The 18,189-nt window shown below is 48.0% G+C and overlaps 1 protein-coding gene across 9 annotated transcripts in view; it reads right to left on the reverse strand.

The window, feature by feature from the left end:
* Positions 1–406: 406 nt before the first annotated feature.
* The window catches only part of LOC101539144 (protein FAM156A/FAM156B), a 67,453-nt gene continuing 49,670 nt past the window's right edge, over positions 407–18,189 (reverse strand). For 6 of the 9 annotated variants that reach the window (XM_055120456.1, XM_055120458.1, XM_055120455.1 and 3 more), the window contains one exon: positions 14,945–15,699. The gene's annotated coding sequence lies outside the window, so the exon portion shown is untranslated. Of the gene's footprint in view, positions 13,759–14,055; positions 15,700–18,189 lie in introns of those variants that run through there. The other 3 variants (XR_008627238.1, XR_008627237.1, XR_008627236.1) reach the window with 3 other exon arrangements.

The raw sequence follows: 18,189 nt of genomic DNA on the forward strand, positions 1-18,189 counted from the left end.
AGATGGCTGCAGCCTGTTTACCTAGCAGCATCCTGGCCTGTTTACCTAGCAGCATCCTGGCCTGTTTACCTAGCAGCATCCTGGCCTGTTTACCTAGCAGCATCCTGGCCTGTTTACCTAGCAGCATCCTGGCCTGTTTACCTAGCAGCATCCTGGCCTGTTTACCTAGCAGCATCCTGGCCTGTTTACCTAGCAGTATCCTGGCCTGTTTACCTAGCAATATCATGGCCTGTTTACCTAGCAATATCATGGCCTGTTTACCTAGCAATATCATGGCCTGTTTTCCTGGCTCTGGGCTACCTGGTGGGTTCAGCGCATTGTTCCAACCTCAAAGCTGTTGAGCTGTTACAGAAAGCAATTTAGCAGGTTAGCAGAAGCATTTTTCAAACTTCTTTAACCCTTGGGGTGCCGACCCTTTCAGTATAATAAATATTAATTTAAAATGAAAGAATAAGCCTGTTTCCCCTAGCCAACAAGATATGGGAGTCTACCGTTTCTTTGCCAGTCATTCCAGTTTTCTTCATGGACTGAGCACACCTCATCACCAAAGCCCTATCTTTTATAGCACCCCAGGATCCTACTCTTCTGTCCCAGAACTAGGAGTCACAAGGCTAACATAATGAACCCAAGGCAGGTGAGCAGAAAGACAAACTAGCCAACCACCCTGTAGATTCCCTGCTTTGTCTGTCACACAAAGACCCAGTTTTCCTATAAAAAATCTCACAAAAAGAGCCATATTTAACTTAGTCTTATACTAAGCTCCTCCCCATTTGGGAAGCAGCTTTTCTTCTCATACTTTCCAAATCTTGAGTGTGAGCATATTTATTAAGTGGGAATCACGAAAGCATACATAGACCGGCGGCCACCGCTTCTGCCTCACCTGAGAGAGGGAAAAGCCCCTGCCAAAAGGGCGTGTTGGCGGGGGGAAGGGAACCTGGGGACAATCCTGCTGGGGAATGTACCCTGGTGGAGGGATGGGTATTGGACTACTGTATGACTGAAATCCAATCATGAACGGCTCTGTAATGCTCTAAACAAGTTTAAAGATCTTAATAAGAAAATTCTTGGAAAAAAAGCATTTGTGGTTGCAGGGTGGAGCGTTGTGACACACCCAGTTTTCAGGAATGACTCCTGGCTAGACTCAGGGTACCATATCTAGAATCAGACTAGGCCACACACAAAGCAGGTACCTACAATCTTGTACTATTCTTTCTGTCCCTAAAGCAATGTGGTTTTTGTCAAGTGAAAGTGATGTCGGTGGGCCCCACTGGTGAAGCATGAGAAGTGGGGAGCCCAAAGACGGTCACTTTCTCCTGATCCACCTCTACCACCCGGGATCCAGGGTTACTAGGTTCTTGTATTGCCTCCTAGAAAAGAATTTCAGGAGTGGACAAGCAGTGAAGTAAAACAGATTTTATGTGGAGGTTTTGGAGGGAAGGAGGAAGAGAAAGTGGGAGAGTGGAGAGTATCATGCTCAAGAGAGAACCGGGGCTTCTCCAAGGGTGGAGAGAGCCCCTACACAAATCCCAGCGTCAGATGAATTTCCTTCATGGGAAGGGGTCCAGTCTCCTCAGGTCCCTTACTTGCACCAGGTGAGGGTCTTATCAGGGTCTTATCCGGCCTTAGTTCCTGTTTTCTGCAATGTAGGCCTTTGCAACTCAGCTATTAACTCCCAGGAAATTTACTGCCATTGCCTGGGGAGGGGGCCTTCCCTATCTGCCTGCCTGCCTATATATCAAAAGCAGGAGTGGAAGAGCTCTTGCAAGGAGATAGAAAGGTAAGCAATGTTAATGGACTGCCTGGCAATGGGATTCAAGCTAAGGTGCCAGTTGGAATTTTTGGTAGTGTTGCAGGTCCTAGATATGTGTGTTTTCCAAGGACAGTAGATACAAGGGCCAGGGGGATTGCCCCATAGCTGGAAGACTGCTTCATGAGCGGAGGGGAGAAGGCAGACGGAATAGAGAAGGGTGATCACTAAGAAAATGATGGCTGATGAATCAGTCGGGATAGGAGATGCATGCTGAAAGTAGATAACGGATCAAACATGATGACCTCTCAGTGTCTGTGTTGCAAGCCATAATGCCCAAAAGTAGAGAGAGTATGGGGAATATTATCTGCCATGGAGGCAGGGAGAAGGTGGGAAAGGGGGGGGGGGTATACCCGGGATACCGGTGGTGGGGAATGTGCACTGGTGGAGGACTGGGTGTTTGATCATTGTGTGATTGTAACCCAAACAGGAAAGCTTCTAACTATCTCACAGTGATTCAATAAAATTAAGAAGAAAGAAAGAAAGAAAGAAAGAAAGAAAGAAAGAAAGAAAGAAAGAAAGAAAGAAAGAAAGAAAGAAAGAAAGAAAGAAAGCAGAAAGGAGGGAGGGAGGAAAGAAAGAAAGAAAGAAAGAAAGGAAGGAAGGAAGGAAGGAAGGAAGGAAGGAAGGAAGGAAGGAAGGAAGGAAGGAAGGAAGGAAGGAAGGAAGGAAGAAAACGAGAAAGAGAGAGAGAGAGGGAGGGAGGCAGGAAAGAAAGAAAGAAAGAAAGAAAGAAAGAAAGAAAGAAAGAAAGAAAGAAAGAAAGAAAGAAAGAAAGAAAGAAAGAAAGAAAGAAAGAAAGAAAGAAAGAAGGAAAGAAAGAAAGAAAGAAAGCAGAAAGGAGGGAGGGAGGAAAGAAAGAAAGAAAGGAAGGAAGGAAGGAAGGAAGGAAGGAAGGAAGGAAGAAAACGAGAAAGAGAGAGAGAGAGGGAGGGAGGCAGGAAAGAAAGAAAGAAAGAAAGAAAGAAAGAAAGAAAGAAAGAAAGAAAGAAAGAAAGAAAGAAAGAAAGAAAGAAAGAAGGAAGGAAGGAAGGAAGGAAAGAAAGAAAGAAAGAAAGAAAGAAAGAAAGAAAGAAAGAAAGAAAGAAAGAAAGAAAGAAAGAAAGAAAGAAGGAAAGAAGTGTTTTTGATGTAGGTGCGATAGGGAAGGCCCCTCCAAAGGCAATGGCAAAATTTCCTGGGAAGAAATGGCCTGAATTTGCTGCTGATAAGACCCTCAGAAGAAAACAGGAAAAAAACAGGAATTGAGGCCTTAAAAGACCCTCACCCATCTACAGCAACAGTCCAGAGAAGCTCCTCCAGAGACAAAAGGCCAGGAAAGGAATTTCAAAAAAAGATCATCACTACTCCCAAACTCCTTAGCAATAAACTTAGACCTAGGTAGGAGCCGCACATGGGGACAGGTTGGAGAAACCCTATAAAGACCACCTTGAACAAGGGAAGGGCGCACATATGCTGCTGAAGCCCTTGTGCTGCTTGCGCCCATGTGGCGGAGCACATCTGGTCGCCCGCATCTCCCTGCTGTATGACTGAAATCCAATCATGAAGGGATTGCTTTCATGTTATGCTGGGATGTGTGTAGGGGCTCTCTCCGCCCTTGGAGAAGCCCAGATTCTCTCTTGAGCATGATACTCTCCACTCTCTGCTACTTTCTCTCCCTCCTTCCCTTCAAAACCTCCAAATATAAACTTTAATTTCACTGCTTCTCTACTCCTGAAATTCCTTTCTGCAAGTCGAGATAAGAACACCCTGGGTCCTGGGTGGCTGAGGTGGATTGGGAGAAAGTGACCCTCTTTCTGCTCCCCACTTCACATAAGTCACCTGTGGGGCCCACTGACATCATTTTGGGGAAAAGAGCCTTTGAAACCTGAACTAACCATAAGGCATTGAGGCTTTTTGATATCCACGGACCCCAGGGGTGGCTTATGTGAGGCGGAAGGAAAGAGGTCACTTTCTGCCCATCTACCTTTGTTACTCTGGAACCCACGGTTACTGGGTTCTTGTCTCACCTCGGAGAGAAGAATTTGTAGACAGCAATGAAAGAAAAACAGATTTTATTTGGAGGTTTTTAGGAAGAGGAAGGAGGAAGGGAGGGAGGAGGGGGAGAGAGAGAGAGAGAGAGAGAGAGAGAGAGAGAGAGAGAGAGAGAGAGAGGTGCTCAACAGAGAACACGGGCTTCTCCAAAGGCTGAGAAGCCACGACACACACCCCAGCATTAGAGATGAAAGTACACATGTTGAGGGGAGTTGCAGGCACCCCGTGTGCTGGACTGTCTAGGCACAAGCAGCACATGGGCTCCAGCAACATATGTATGTCCTTCCTTTTCTCAAGGTGGCTTTTATAGGGTTTATATTTATGTATTTATTTATTTATTTATTTATTTTTGCTTTTTGGGTCACACCCAGCGATGCTCAGGGGTTACTCCTGGCTCTGCAATCAGCAATCACTCCTGGCAGTGTTTGTGGGACCATGTGGGATGTTGGGAATCAAACCCGGGTTGTCTGTGTGCAAGGTAATCGCCCTACCTGCTGTACTATCACTCCAGCCCCCTTTATAGAGTTTTTCAAACCTGCCCCCAGGTGGGGCTTCTACCTGGTAAAGTTCATTGCTAAGGAGCTAGCCAAGGGGGACAGAGTAGGGAGTGGTCTATGCGATCTTTGACATTCCTTTCCTGGCATTTTTGTTCCTGCTGGAGCTTTTCTAGGAAGGGGTGGTAAGGGGTGGTGGTCCAGCCTTCTCTGGGTCTGTTGCAGGCTCCAGGTGAAAGTCCTACTGCAACTTCAGAGCTATTGATATTATTTCCCAGGAAATTCATTGCCATTGCCTCGGATGGGGGGTGGGGGGAGGGCTTCCCTATCTACCTCACTGCCTGCTTACATCACTTTGACACAAAGGACCTTTCTCAGGAGCCTGGAAAGCCAATAAGATGCAGAATTCCAGGCCTAGTGCTGAAGGGTTCCTGAGAGACAAGGTGGCAGTTAAGTTGGTGGGCCCCCACGGCTGGCTTATGTGAGGTGGAGAGGAGAGAGAAAGTCACTTTCTCCTGATCCACCTCTGCCACCCTGGGATCTACTGGGAAGATTAGGACTCAGGATGGAATGAGATTTGCTCTTTGCAGGAAAGGAGAGTCAGCCCTGGGCCTCACCCAGGGTTTATAGGCTCTTGTCTGCCTCACAGAAAGGAATTTCAAGAGTAGATGAGCACTTAAGTAAAAACAGATTTTATTGGGGGGGGGGGAAGGAATGCAAGGAATGCTTCTCCAAAGGTAGAGAGAGGCTCAGTACACATCTCAAGAAGGGAGATGTGGGCGACACATGTGCTCAGGCACCACATGTGCTCTGCCATGTGGGCACAAGCAACACATGGGCTTAGGCAGTATATGCGTGCCCTTCCTTTGTTCAAGGTGCCCCTACATGGAGATTTCTAGCTAGGCATTGATTTGACTCCTGAATGCATCAACGGGACTCTTGGATCACATAGGGTGGGGGGAAATAAGCTATGGTACAGATGGGTTAGGAAGGGCCTTTTCAGCTTTGTAGCCATGCAGAAAAAAAATGTTAGAGATAGATCACTACATTCAAATATCTGGTCTGCAGTATGACAATAATAGCATGAAATGATCACTCTGGACAAGAACTGAGTATTGAAGGTAGGTAAAGGGATATACATGATAACATTTAAGTATCTATATTGCAAACTACAATGCCCAAAAGGAGGGAGGGAGGGAGGGAGGGAGGGAGGGAGGAAGGGAGGGAGGGAGGGGGAGGGAAGGAGAGGGAGGGAGAGAGAGAGAGAGAGAGAGAGGGAGAGAGAGAAGAAAAGTGCCTGTCAAACTATCATAGAGGCAGGTGGTGGGGTGTGTGGGAGGGAAACTGGGGACATTGGTGGTGGGAAATGTACACTGGTGAAGTGAATATATGAGGTGTTGGAACCTTATATGAGTGAAACTCAGCCGGAGCGATAGTACAGCGGGTAGGGCATTTGCCTTACATGCGACCGACCCGGGTTGGATTCCTGGCATCCCATATGGTCCCACAGGAACCCCCAGGAGTAATTCCTGAGTGCAGAGTCAGGAGTAACCCCTGAGCATTGCTGGGTGTGACCCCCCAAAAAATAATTTAAAGAGGCCAGAGAGATAGAACAGCGGGTAGGGTGTTTGATCTGCACACTGCCGACCCAGGTTCTATCCCCGGCATCCCATATGGTTCCCCGAGCATTGCTAGGAGTGATTCCTGAGTACAGAGCCAGGAGTAACCTCTGAGCACCACTGGGTGTGACCCAAAATGCAAAAAAAAAAAAAAGAAAGAAAAGAAAACAGAAAAAACCAGAAGAAGAAACTCAATCCTGAACAACTTCGGAACTGTTGGTATCTCACTGTGATTTAATTAAAAAAAACTCTGATCTGAGGAAATACCTCAAAGTGCTACAGTCTACAGTGCATGCTTTGCATGTTAGAGACCTAAATTGGATCCCTGGCACCGCTGAGCCCTTGAGCACAACTGGCAGTGACTCCTAAACAATGGGCTGGAAATATAGCCCAAGCACTGCCAGCTGTGGGCCCCAAATCCAAATTATTGGTTAATTAAATTGTCTATGCATCTAAAACCACAAGCATGATTAAAAGACAAAAAATAAGAAAAGTAGTTGCATTATATTTGTCTGGGTAGGGCTATATTTCCTCTCATACAACTATTAAAATCTATATGCATATTATTTGAAGATAGTAAAAAATGCTAAGGAGGGTATGAAAAATAATTTTTAATGTGCTTCTAGATTCTTAAAAGTTTGTCTTTCAATCCAGTATGCCTGGTAATCTTTCATAGACCACCACAGATGGTAAAAAGATCTATGTATAGGGGCTGGAGTGATAGTACAGGTAGGGGGCTTGCCTCGCATATCGTTGACTGGGTTTGATCCCTGGCACTCTATATAGTTCCCTAAGTCATGCCACGAGTGATCCCTAAGGACAGAGCTAGGAATAAGCTCTGAGCACTGCTGGGTGTGTCCCTCCCCCCCCCAAAAAAGATGTATGTATATAAATATTATTTGTGGGACTGGAGTGATAGTACAGCAGGTAGGGCATTTGCCTTGCATTCAGCCAATCCAAGTTTGATCCCCGTAATCTCATATGGTCCCCTGCACACCTTCAGGAATGATTTCTGGGTGAAGAGCCAGGAGTAACCCTTGAGCATCGCTGGGTGTGACCAAGCCAAAAATAATAAAAAAAGAAATAATATTATTTGTGAAGAGAAACGATCGTACAGTGGGCAGGGCTGCTGCTGCTGCTGCCCCAGGTTCCATCTCCGGCATCCCATAATGTCCCTCGAGCATTGCCAGAAGTGATTCCTGACTGCAGAGCCAGGAGTTACTCCTGAGCATCCCTGGATGTGCTCCCCCTACCAGAAAAAGAAAAGAAATATTCTTTGCAATTCTGGAGGAATAATCTTTAATGAATTATCAATATGTTTTTCCTGCATATTATCTTTGCTCAGGTTTGCAATTTATTAAGTAAAGAAATTTGTGACATGTACAAAAGGGAAAATTCTGTTCCATTGGGCAGCATAGAGTCAATGGGTCACTTGTCCGGTGTGAAGAATACCTACTAGGCTTCTTGCTGCCAGATGCATGGGTTGGGGGTGGCCTCCACACCATCCTGAGGTCAGATAAGCACCACGGAGGCATCTTTGAATACCACCAGCTGGCTGGGATCCTGTATGACTTGTGGATTGGTCTTCAGGGTCTCTCAAGACAGATTGAGGAGTCACCTTTCAGGATTGCACTGACTTTCCTGGGCCCCTGAACTTCACCCAGATTATCTTGTCCTGTGTGTGAACAGGTCCATGCTATTCTCTTCTTTTTTTTTTTTTTTTTTTTTTGCTTTTTGGTGGCGATGCACAGGGGTCACTCCTGGCTCATGCACTCAGGAATCACCCCTGGCGGTACTCAGGGGACCATATAGGATGCTGGGATTCGAACCCGGGTCGGCCGCGTGCAAGGCAAACGCCCTACCCGCTGTGCCATCGCTCCAGCCCCTGCTATTCTCTTCTTGTCTTTGGAGGATGCAGAGCTCTTGAAGCTGAGGACCAAGACTTTTTGCAAAACAACCAAACCCTAAACCAACAAAGAAGCTAAGATATATTGACTTGAGGCTTACAGTTTGGAGCATTTGAAAACGCTCTCAGGGAGAAGTCACCTTGCTACATTGTTTTGGCTTTCATTGCTGCGGACAGAACCTCAAGGGTACCTTTGGTCTAATAAGGGACTCAGACCCCTGGCAGGACGATATGATCAGTGGAGACTGTTTCATGGAACTCTGACCTACAGCCATCTTTCTCCTCATTACTATACTAAAAAAACCCCAATAATGTTTTTTCACCATTTTCTCTTCACCTGATGTCCGTCCGCGTACGTTCCTCAATAGCACATCTCACTGTTTCCACTCATAAACATGCATGCGTTTCCTGAAAAACAACCAAATACACAGAAACTGTTAAGTCACCTTAACTCCATCAGTTATTAAAAACCAGACCCCCCTCCTTCCTCTCTTTGCTCTGTAGCCTGTGCTGATAGACATCCTTCCCAAGTTAAGTTGTTTCTTGGAAATAAATCCCCTCTTGTCTACTCAGCTATCCTGTGCTTTTTTGATGACCAGTCTAAAGCAAGGTCAGCAATACACCCTTCTATTCATGCTCTGCCTCAGTCAGACCTCAGTGAGATCTCTCACTGTCCTCATACATTGTTTTTTATTTTTTGACTGAATGTCTCCTATAATGACTGACATGAATGTTCTATCAGAAAAAGTGATGCAGACAGGCAGGTAGATAGGTACGGCCCCTTTCCACCTAGGCAGTGGCAATGAATTTCCTGGGAATTAATACTATCAATAGCCCTGAAGTTGCAAAAAACCACTTTGCAGAAAACAGGAACTAAGGCCTGACAAGACTTTCACCTGGAGCCTGCAACAGATCCAGAGAAGGCTGGACACCCCCCCCCACATATATATAGTATGGATATATAGTATGTGCACTTGCCTTGCCTTACAACCCGGTTTATGGGGGGTACCCCATATTGTCCCATGAGTACTACCAAGAATGATCCCAGAACAGACTGCAGAGCCAGGAGTAAGCCTAGTAGAGCCAGGAGTAACCCAAACCAAAAAAAAAAAACAAGCAAAACAAACGAACAAACAAAAAAATACCAACAACAATAAACAACAAAAACCAACACAAAACAAATAAAACTTGCCTTCCCCTTTTGGGATTGGGCTGTTCAAAATGGAAAGAACATTTAGTTTCTTGAGCCCTTTTACCAAAAGTCTATCCAAGGGACAGACATAAAGGCTGAAACCTCCATCAGAAATTTTTCTTTAGATTTAGGTATACTCCGGATGATTGAACCATGCCTCAGAGAACCAGTCCACATGGGAATTTATTGGTCACTCGGACTATCAGTTTGCAAGCAACCTGTCTTTCTAAAAACAGACTTATGTGGCTAAGAGAGATAGTTACACAGGCTGGAGCACATGTATGCAGTGGCCAGGGTTCAATCCCTGCACCAAGTATGACTAGCGTGCCTCCCCTGACCCCTACCCCCTGTAACCAAAACCAAGAAGAACAGTGAAAGTACTGTAAAAGTCAGGCACCTGTAAAAAAAAGTCAGTTACTTGATTAGCAAAGATACTGAGAACATACTGGGGGTATTATATTCTTTTCTAAAAATAATGTGCTAAAACTAAAATGGTGAGCGAAAATGGAGTACAATAGCCTTACTGCTCAAAAATTAAGACTTAAATTCCCTTAAGACCCAGAGATTCCACTCCTTGGCATCTACTCTAACAGCACAAGAAATTAATTGGTAAAGATAGTTGCATTTCTATGCTCATTGCAATGCTATTCCTTGTAGCCAAGATCTGGAAACACCCAGTGCCCAAGAACAGATGAGTGGATAAAGAATGAAGAAACTGGTACATACACACAGAGGAATACTACTCAACCATAAGAAAAGATGAAATCATGCGGTTACCCTAGACATGAATGGAACAGGAGGATATCTTTCTGATCAAGGTGAGTCAGAAGGACAAGAGTCAGAGAGACAAGGAACTAATAATGATCCCTTCTATGGACAAAAGAACTTAGGAAGGGCCTGAAATGGCCAATGGTAAAATAAAACAAACCCTGAGAGTCCCTAATAAACTGAGTTTATTAAGGTCAGGGAGAGGAACTGAGACTTATAGAGAGCAACTCAAAGATTCTGAGGTGGGTGTGGTATTGGACCATTAGATGCCTCTACCATTACTGTTAAAACCATCCTAAATCAGGGCTGAAGAGACAGTACAACAGGTAAAGAACATGCCTTTCATGCAGGTTCCATCCCAGCACCAGGCCTCAGTCCAGCCAGTAGTGATGCCTAAGCACACAGATCCAGGAGTAAGCCCTATTCCCCACCGCCAAATATCCTAAACCAAATTGTTTCACACACACAAAAAAGAAAATCCACTTTCCAAATGCAGGCTTCTCTGTGGTCACCTGATTACCTCTTGGGATACAAAATTCCATTCTTTTACATAATGGAATTCCCTATTCTCCATTCTATTTCCTTAATAAATGGGTTTCATTAAAAACTAAACAAATAATTAAATAAATAACGGGGACAGTGTCCTTCCTTTGCTAGCTTCAAACCCTGATTAGATTCTCCCACCACCACCAGGTCAACCATGCAACACCAGCAACCCCAAGCAGAGTCAGGAACAGGCACAGCTATTGTGCACATCACACCCCCCCACCCCCGCCAAGCCCATTTCAGGTACCCAAAAGAAACAGAACAAAAGGGCTGGAAAGAAGGCATCAAGGAGGGCTCCCATCTCTGTATACTAGCCCTGCCACAACCCAGCAGCCCCAGGAAGCAGGAACCACTGTGAACATTTCTAATGGGAGAACCTAGTTTCTGCAGCTCCTAGTTTAGTGAAATTGAATTGTGATACTTTCCCTTTAAGAGCCTGACTAGTGGTATTTTTTTAACTTTTCATTTCAGTGACAGAATATACACTTTCTTAAACCAGAATTTGTTTTTCCAACTGAAGCAAATTAAAAAGTATCTCCACAAAGAGGAGGACTTGCACAGGTTTAGTCGCCTCCCAGACAGGAAGAACTCCCTTTCAAAGGGAAAAGAAAAAAAAAAAACGCGAGGCAATTTTTTTGAAACGCAAAGGGAGGGGGGAGAGTGCTGCGGAGGTGCTGAGCGCGGCGCTACTGCCATCTAGAGGAAGATAAAAGGAACGGTGACCATTTCTAGTGGCAGAAACTATTTTCCGCCGGTTTTCCTCGCTGAGGTCGGAAGATCTGGACTGACTCTGACAGAAAATAACGGGAAAGCACTAGAAAAAGTTCCGAAAGCACCGCTGAGGAGCGCCGAGATGTTCCGAACATTGCACCGCCGTGGAGCCCTGGCAAAGGGGCGGGGGACAGGTGATCCGGGAACGTGGCGGCGGGCGGGATCTGTCCGAGCTGGGCCGGCTTTTTTTTCTTTTGATTTTTTTGAAGCAGGAAGGGAGGGGGAGAAGAGCGGCCCTGGGAGGAACGGGACAACACTGCCCCCTGCAGGACAAAATATCCACCACGACAACTCGATGAAGGAAAAGCTATAAATGCACCCAGTTTTCCTCGCTGGCATTTGAACATCTGAAATGACGACGAAAGAAAATACCGGGAAAGCACTAGAAAAAGTTCCGAGAGGGGGCTGGAGCGATAGCAGAGCCGGTAGGGCGGTTCCATTCCCAGCGGCCCATATGGTCCCGGGAGCACCGCCAGGAGTAATTTCAAAGTGCAGAGCCAGGGGTAACCCCTGTGCATTGCTGTGTGTGACGCAAAAAGCAAAAAAAAAAAAAAAATTTCCGAAAGGACCGCCCAGAGGTTGCTTTGCTACCTTCCGGGCTCTGAAGACTCCGCCGGCACCGCCCCCGGAACCTTGGCAACGGGGCTGGGAGTCAGGCGGTCCAGGAAAATACCGGCGTGCCTGGGCCTTCAGAGCTCCGTCGGCATTTTTTTTTTTTTTGCTATTGATTTTTTTTAAGCAGGGAGGGAGGGGGGAAGAGAGGGCCTGGGAGCAACGGGACAACACTGCCGTCTGCAGGAAAAAATATCGACCCCGGAAATTAATTGAACAAAAAATCGTAAATTCAGCCAGTTTCCTCGCTGAGGTCTGAAGATCTGGAATGACGCCGACAGAAAATAACGGGAAAGCACTAGAAAAACTTCCGAAAGGACCGCCGAGATGTTCCTTTGCTACACTTTCCCGGGCTCAAAAGACTTCTGGGGCACCGCCCCCGGAACCATGGCAACCGGGCTGGAGTCAGGTGACAGGGAACAGGGCAGCGGGCCTGGCAGCTCTGAGCTACTGCGGCTTTTTTTTTTTTTGCTATTGATTTTTTATAAGCACGAAGGGAGGGGGGAAGAGCGGGCCTGGGAGGAACGGGACAACACTGACACCTGCAGGACAAAATATCCACCACGAAACCTCGATGACGGAAACGCCGTAAATTCAGCCAGTTTCCTCGCTGAGGTCTGAAGATCTGGAATGACGCCGACAGAAACTAACAGGAAAGCACTAGAAAAAGTTCCGAAGGGACCGCCGAGATGTTCCTTTGCTACCCTCCGGGGCTCCAAAGCCTTCTCGGGCACCGCCCCCGGAACCATGGCAACCGGGCTGGGAGTCAGGTGACGGGGAAAAGGGCTGCGGGCGTGCTTGCTCTGAGCTACTCCGGATTCTTTTTTTTTCTTTTGGGTCTCACCCTGCGTTGCTCAGGGGTTACTCCTGGCTCTGCACTCAGGAAGGACTCCTGGCCTGTTTCGGGGACCATATGGGATGCGGGGATCGAACCCCAATCTGCCGCGTGCAAGGCACACGCCCCACCCGCTGTGCCATCGCTCCGCCCCTGCTCTGGGTTTTGCTGGGTGCTTCTGCTCAGGAAACAGAGCCTGTTAAACTGTTGGACAGGACTAGGACCAAGCAGAGGTGGTCCTAGGCAGCCCCAGGGTACGGTGCTCCCAGCCCTCAGAGGTGGCTCCACATCCCTCTGAACGGTGCCTTCCTGCCCCTCAGCACCCACAGTTCGGGTCCCCTCAGACCACAGCAGCATGACTTACACTGAGGAGACATTAGGACCTCTTGGATGGGCGTCAGGGAAATCCCAGCCCTCGGTGATGTATGTCCCTTTGGAGCCCGGCCCTCTGTGATCCCCTCCCAGCCCCCCTCAAGTGCCCCAGATTCCACATTCAGCGGGGTGGGAGTGAGGCAAGTACTGTTGCTGAGACCCTCTTGCCCCTGAGACCCTGCGGGCCGGGGATGGAAGCCTGGGCCCTAGGCCTGCCAGGCGCGAGCTCTCTTATCCGCACATGCATCTAATGTCTTCTCTCTGTTTCTGCTTTGGGGGTCACCACTCCCTGCCCTGTGTGCTGGGGGAGGGGCGGGTGCAGAGGGGTGTTGCTCCCGGGGAACCCGTGCCATGCTGAGGCTCCAGTGCAGGCGCAGCATCAACCTAGGCTCGCCAACCCTTGAACCCTCTCCAGCCCTGCTTCCCTTCCGGGCCGCCTCCAGGCCGAAACCTTCCTAGTTTTGAGCCAGGCTCCTGCTACCCAGGTTACCAAAGACCATCAACTCTCCCCCTCCAAGGCACCTTTTGTCCTTTCTCCCTAGTCCAGGATGCCCCAGTCCAGGGCATAGTCCTGTGCCTCTGTCTCAGCAGCTGAAACGTGGTGGCAGACACTCACCTGGTTATGCATTGAGCACCGTGTGCTCGTGCTCGGGATCCGCCCCCGCCCTGAGAAGGAACCATTCTGACTCTGTGAGTTGTTTCCTTGGAAATCCCTAAGCAGGAGAGAATTGCTTCTCCCTCTCATCCTCTTCCAGGACGCTCCCTCTCCTTGCCACAGCCTCTTTGCCCGCAGTGATCTCCTCTGACAGTTCATGGAGAAGACAGAAGGAATCGGGTGGGAATTCTTAGAGCTTCCCAGTCCCAACCTACCTGTGTCTGGCGGACCCTGCAGGCCCCCGGGCTGCTCTCAGCCCTCCCTGTCAGGGTGCCATGCCTCCCCACTCTAAGAGACTTGAGCTCTCCTGCCCAGCTCCCCCTCCCCGCCCAAATACCTGTCCCAGCTCTCAGAGACTTGAGTCCTCTGCCCAGCGCCATCCCCCCCCCCCCACTATGTTGTGGGAACTCCCCCAACAAACAGGAAAACCTGCCCCATGCTCACATGTCATTCAGCAGCCACTGGCACATTCCTCTTGTCCTTACATGTGAAAGGGGGGCATCTTGTTGGATAATTCCTACTCCATCACTTCACTAGGACTTTAGGCCCTATCACTCCATTGCTCTTGTGGGGCCCCCTCTCAAGGCTGTTGCCTGTCACGCCCCCCACCCCCAGCTCTCTAGGCTCCTCTGAGGCAACCTCTCGGGCTGCTTAGAGAGGAGCCCTTCAGTTCAGACTCGTACTGGTACTGTTCAAGTTCTCTTTCTGTCCAGGTGGCTTTTGTGACAGTACGTTCTCTAGGTCTCGACAAGGCCTGTGAGTTTGCCTGGAAGATGAGCCACATTCCAGGCAGAGGCTTCTCAGTCCTGGGGAAGGTCTGCAGCACCTGCTTTCTTCCAGAAGCTCAGATCGGAGGGCTGGAGAGATAGTACAGAAAGTAAGGTACTTGTCTGGCCCGTGGCCCACCCACGTTCAATCCCCAGCACCCTCGATGGTCTCTCCAGCCCTGAGCCAGGAGTGATCCCTGACCCCCCGATCCCTGAGCACAGAGCCAGTTTTTAGCCCTACGCACACTGCTGACTGTTGTCACCAAACGAATGTCAGACAGACAGACCAGAAGTTCAGGAGCTGCTGAGAAAGAAGAGACACAAATAAGCGTTAACCATCTAGTCTGCTATATCATCTTGGGGGACTGGAGAAATAGTACAGCAGGTAGGGCTCTTGCCTCGCACTTGGCTGACCCGCCTTAGATCCCTGCATCCCATAGGGTCCCCGGAGCCCACCAGGAGTGATCCTTGAGGGCAGAGTCAGGTATGGTCCTGAGCACCACTGGGTGTGACCCCAAACCAACAACAACAATAATTGCAGCAACAAAGGAAGTACAACCTTAGGCTCTGGAGCGATGCTTGTTATGATTATAATGAAAACATTTTCCCACTCACATGTAGGATGGCTAGTGCTAATTAACTGGAATAGTTTAATTTGAGGGGCCAGGCAGAGGGCGTGTACAGAGGGCAGGGCATTTGCTTTGCACGCGGCCAACCAGGTTCGATCGCCAGCACCCCATTGGTGCCCCTGAGCCCACCAGGAATGATCCCTGAGCCCGTCAACGCGGCCCCCCAAAATGAACATTCTAATTTGAGAGTTTAGGCCATAGCTGGTTATGCTCGGGGATTACAACTTTACAGATACCTGTTAATATGCATTTTGTGTAGTGTATATTGATACCGGAGGTTCTAACAAAATACAGTGGTTCGGGTAATTGTCACAGACCATTGGAGCAGACACGAATCTTCCTCAGCCCCCTTCTGACTCGGGCATCGGACAGCTCTGTGAAGAGCAGCTGCAGGTCCTCAGGCTGTGCTTCCAAGCACAAGGTTTCCTGGCTTAGCAGAAGGGCAGGCAGGCAGAGGGGAGGGAGGAGGCTCCCAGGAGGAGAGGCAGCTGGAGTTCTGTTGTCTTGGTTACTGCTCTGCTTCTCACCCCACAGGTGGCTGAGCACACAGGGGAGCCTCAGAGGCTGGTTGGATGGGCTGGAGGGAGGAGGGGTGGGCAGTCCTCAGCCCTCTTTGTGTGTCCCTGTGACAAGAGGTTTGAAGCCTGGGCTGAGGCTCGTTACCAGGGAAACAGAAGGCAGCTCCTTAGGATCTGCAGAGAATGGAAAAACACAGAAGTGGAAATTCAGGGCAGGTGGATGATGAAAGCCCACCCACAGCCCACACACTGGAAGTGGTTATGAGTCAACCTTATTGTTTCTATCTCTTGATCACACACCCACACACGTACACACAAAGCTGAGACAAAAGTGACTGTTATTGATCACGCACACGTGCCCGCCTGCAGTTCACACGTGTGTGTGCAATGTGTGCACACGCAGGCGAACACACACACACACACACACACACACACACACACCCCTAACCCAAAAGCCTACAGGGAAGGGGTGTGGTCTCACCAGTTCCTGTCTGTACAGACGCACAGAGTGACCTCACCTGTTGGGAGCAGGTAGTGCACTTTGAGGAGGAGGCAGGGCAGGCAGAAGCCAGAATCTGTGCTCCTCATTGTAATAATACAAAACCTTGGGCGGTTGTGTGACTGTGTTCCTTACTGTTATAACACCCACGGCATACCTCTTACCGCTTGATTTTTCTGGACACTTGCAGTATAGTTTCTAAATATCGTTATAATTACATGAATGATGTCTCACAAAATCCATACGGTTCAAAGATACCAGAAACCCAGGAGGGCCCTGAGAGTTTGAAGGGGAGCCGGGGCATGAGCCTGCAGGATCCCTAGTTGTAGGCAGCAGACTCAATGCAGAGGCTCTCCTCAAGGCTACAGAGTTGTTCAACCATTTCTACTCTTCAGTTCCAGACAATTTCCATCAACCCCCCACAGCAGGGGTACCCACTGGCCTTTGCCCACCAGCCTCTCTCTCCAGGCCCAAATGACCTCCAATCTAATTTCCGGCTCTGAATAGCTGCCGTGCGTGGTCTTCCAAAAACACCTGACTCATGCAGTAAGCGGTCTTTCAAGTCTGCTTTCCTTCATTTAGCATAACACTTGGGAGTTTCATAGATCTTGCAGCAGATCGACCAATGGCAGTGTCTATCACATAGGTAGTGCACCGTGCATCTATCCCACCATCAGATGACATTCTTTTAGGATATCTCCAGGGTTTAACAATTAGGAGAACTATGCTGCTATAAACACCGGAGTATACCTCTTCGCGAGGTATAAAGTATAAAGTATACCTTTACTTTCATTTCTACTAACTCCGTATTTGCCTTTCTTTCTGTGAATGATGGTGCTACAGAAGTGACACAAGTATCAGCATAACGTTGCACAGAAGTGGTGGGAGCATACCTGCTTGCCTACTCTCGCTCTCCGGGGAAAACAACTTCACGGGATGAGCAGTAGGCTTTGGGAAGATAGCCTTGATCCATAGAGGATGTTCATTTCCTCTGTCTATAGCTCAGCGAATCTCATCAAGATGAATGGACCTTAAAGCGATATACCTGATAACTTCTCAGTATCTGTATTACAAACCATAGTGCAGAGAGAGAGAAATAGAAGAGAAAGAGAAGAAAAGTGCCTGCCCTGCCATAGAGACAGGGGGTGGGTGGGAGGGAAATTGGGGCCTTTGGTGGTGGGGAATGTACCCTGGTGATGAGACGGGTGTTGGAAAATGTTATGACTGAAACCCAAACATGGTCAACTGTGTAACTGTGTATCTCACTGTGAGTCAATTAAAAATAAATAGACATAAATTTTAAAAAGATGAATGGGCTTTGACTTTAAAAGGCTCTTTGTGAGTATCATTGGGGTCAAATAGTTTCTGTTTTACATGAATGGCTTCTTTTTCTTCATAAAGTTTCTGTTTCAAAGCAATCCTGCAACTTGGGGATATATCTTGCATTACTAATATGTCGTATATGTGCTACATTATGTCATTCGGTAGTCCATAGCTGCATATTGTAGGTATACATTGCGTGGTTACTAAGCATTTTAATTTCTGGTTGATCGTGCTGAATGTTGCTTTTGTTTTACGTGTACATTTCCTGTGTTGCTGAATTGGTCTGCTATTATTTTTTGCAGATTTGTGCATGGGTTTCAAGATAAATATTTGACACTAGTTTTCTGCTCCTATCATATCCTGCATGGTAGCAGGGTGGTATTGTACACAGAGTATGACTTAGGCAATAGTTACTTCTCCCTGTTCTATTAAGCTTCTGTGAAGGGTGGGCACCATTGTCCTCTGTCTGTTAGAATTCCATGGAAAAGGCTGTAGGGGCAGGTTTCCTTTTGCTGCAAGGATGTTCCCTTCATAAATCCATGACTCTAATTGTCTGGATTTGCCATGTGTGCATTACATTTTAATGTGATCGTCCCCAGATTTTAAGTCTCCTGGGGCCTCCGAGATATGATAGGGTGAAAAGAGTCAGTCATCCCCAGTCCTCGGGTTGCTATCTCTGGGTGTGTAGCTGGAATCCTCTGAACTGCCAGAGTGCCATCTAACCCCTTCCAAACGCCCAGGCAGAGGGGCTGGGGACAGAGCCGATGAGGTGGTAGCGGGGCGCCCACTCAGTCCCTCAGGGCACCCTCCCACCCCTTGTCCTTGCACCCTCCTGAAGACCT

This window comes from Sorex araneus, chromosome X, assembly GCF_027595985.1.
Source record: "Sorex araneus isolate mSorAra2 chromosome X, mSorAra2.pri, whole genome shotgun sequence".
Classification (NCBI taxonomy): domain Eukaryota; kingdom Metazoa; phylum Chordata; class Mammalia; order Eulipotyphla; family Soricidae; genus Sorex; species Sorex araneus.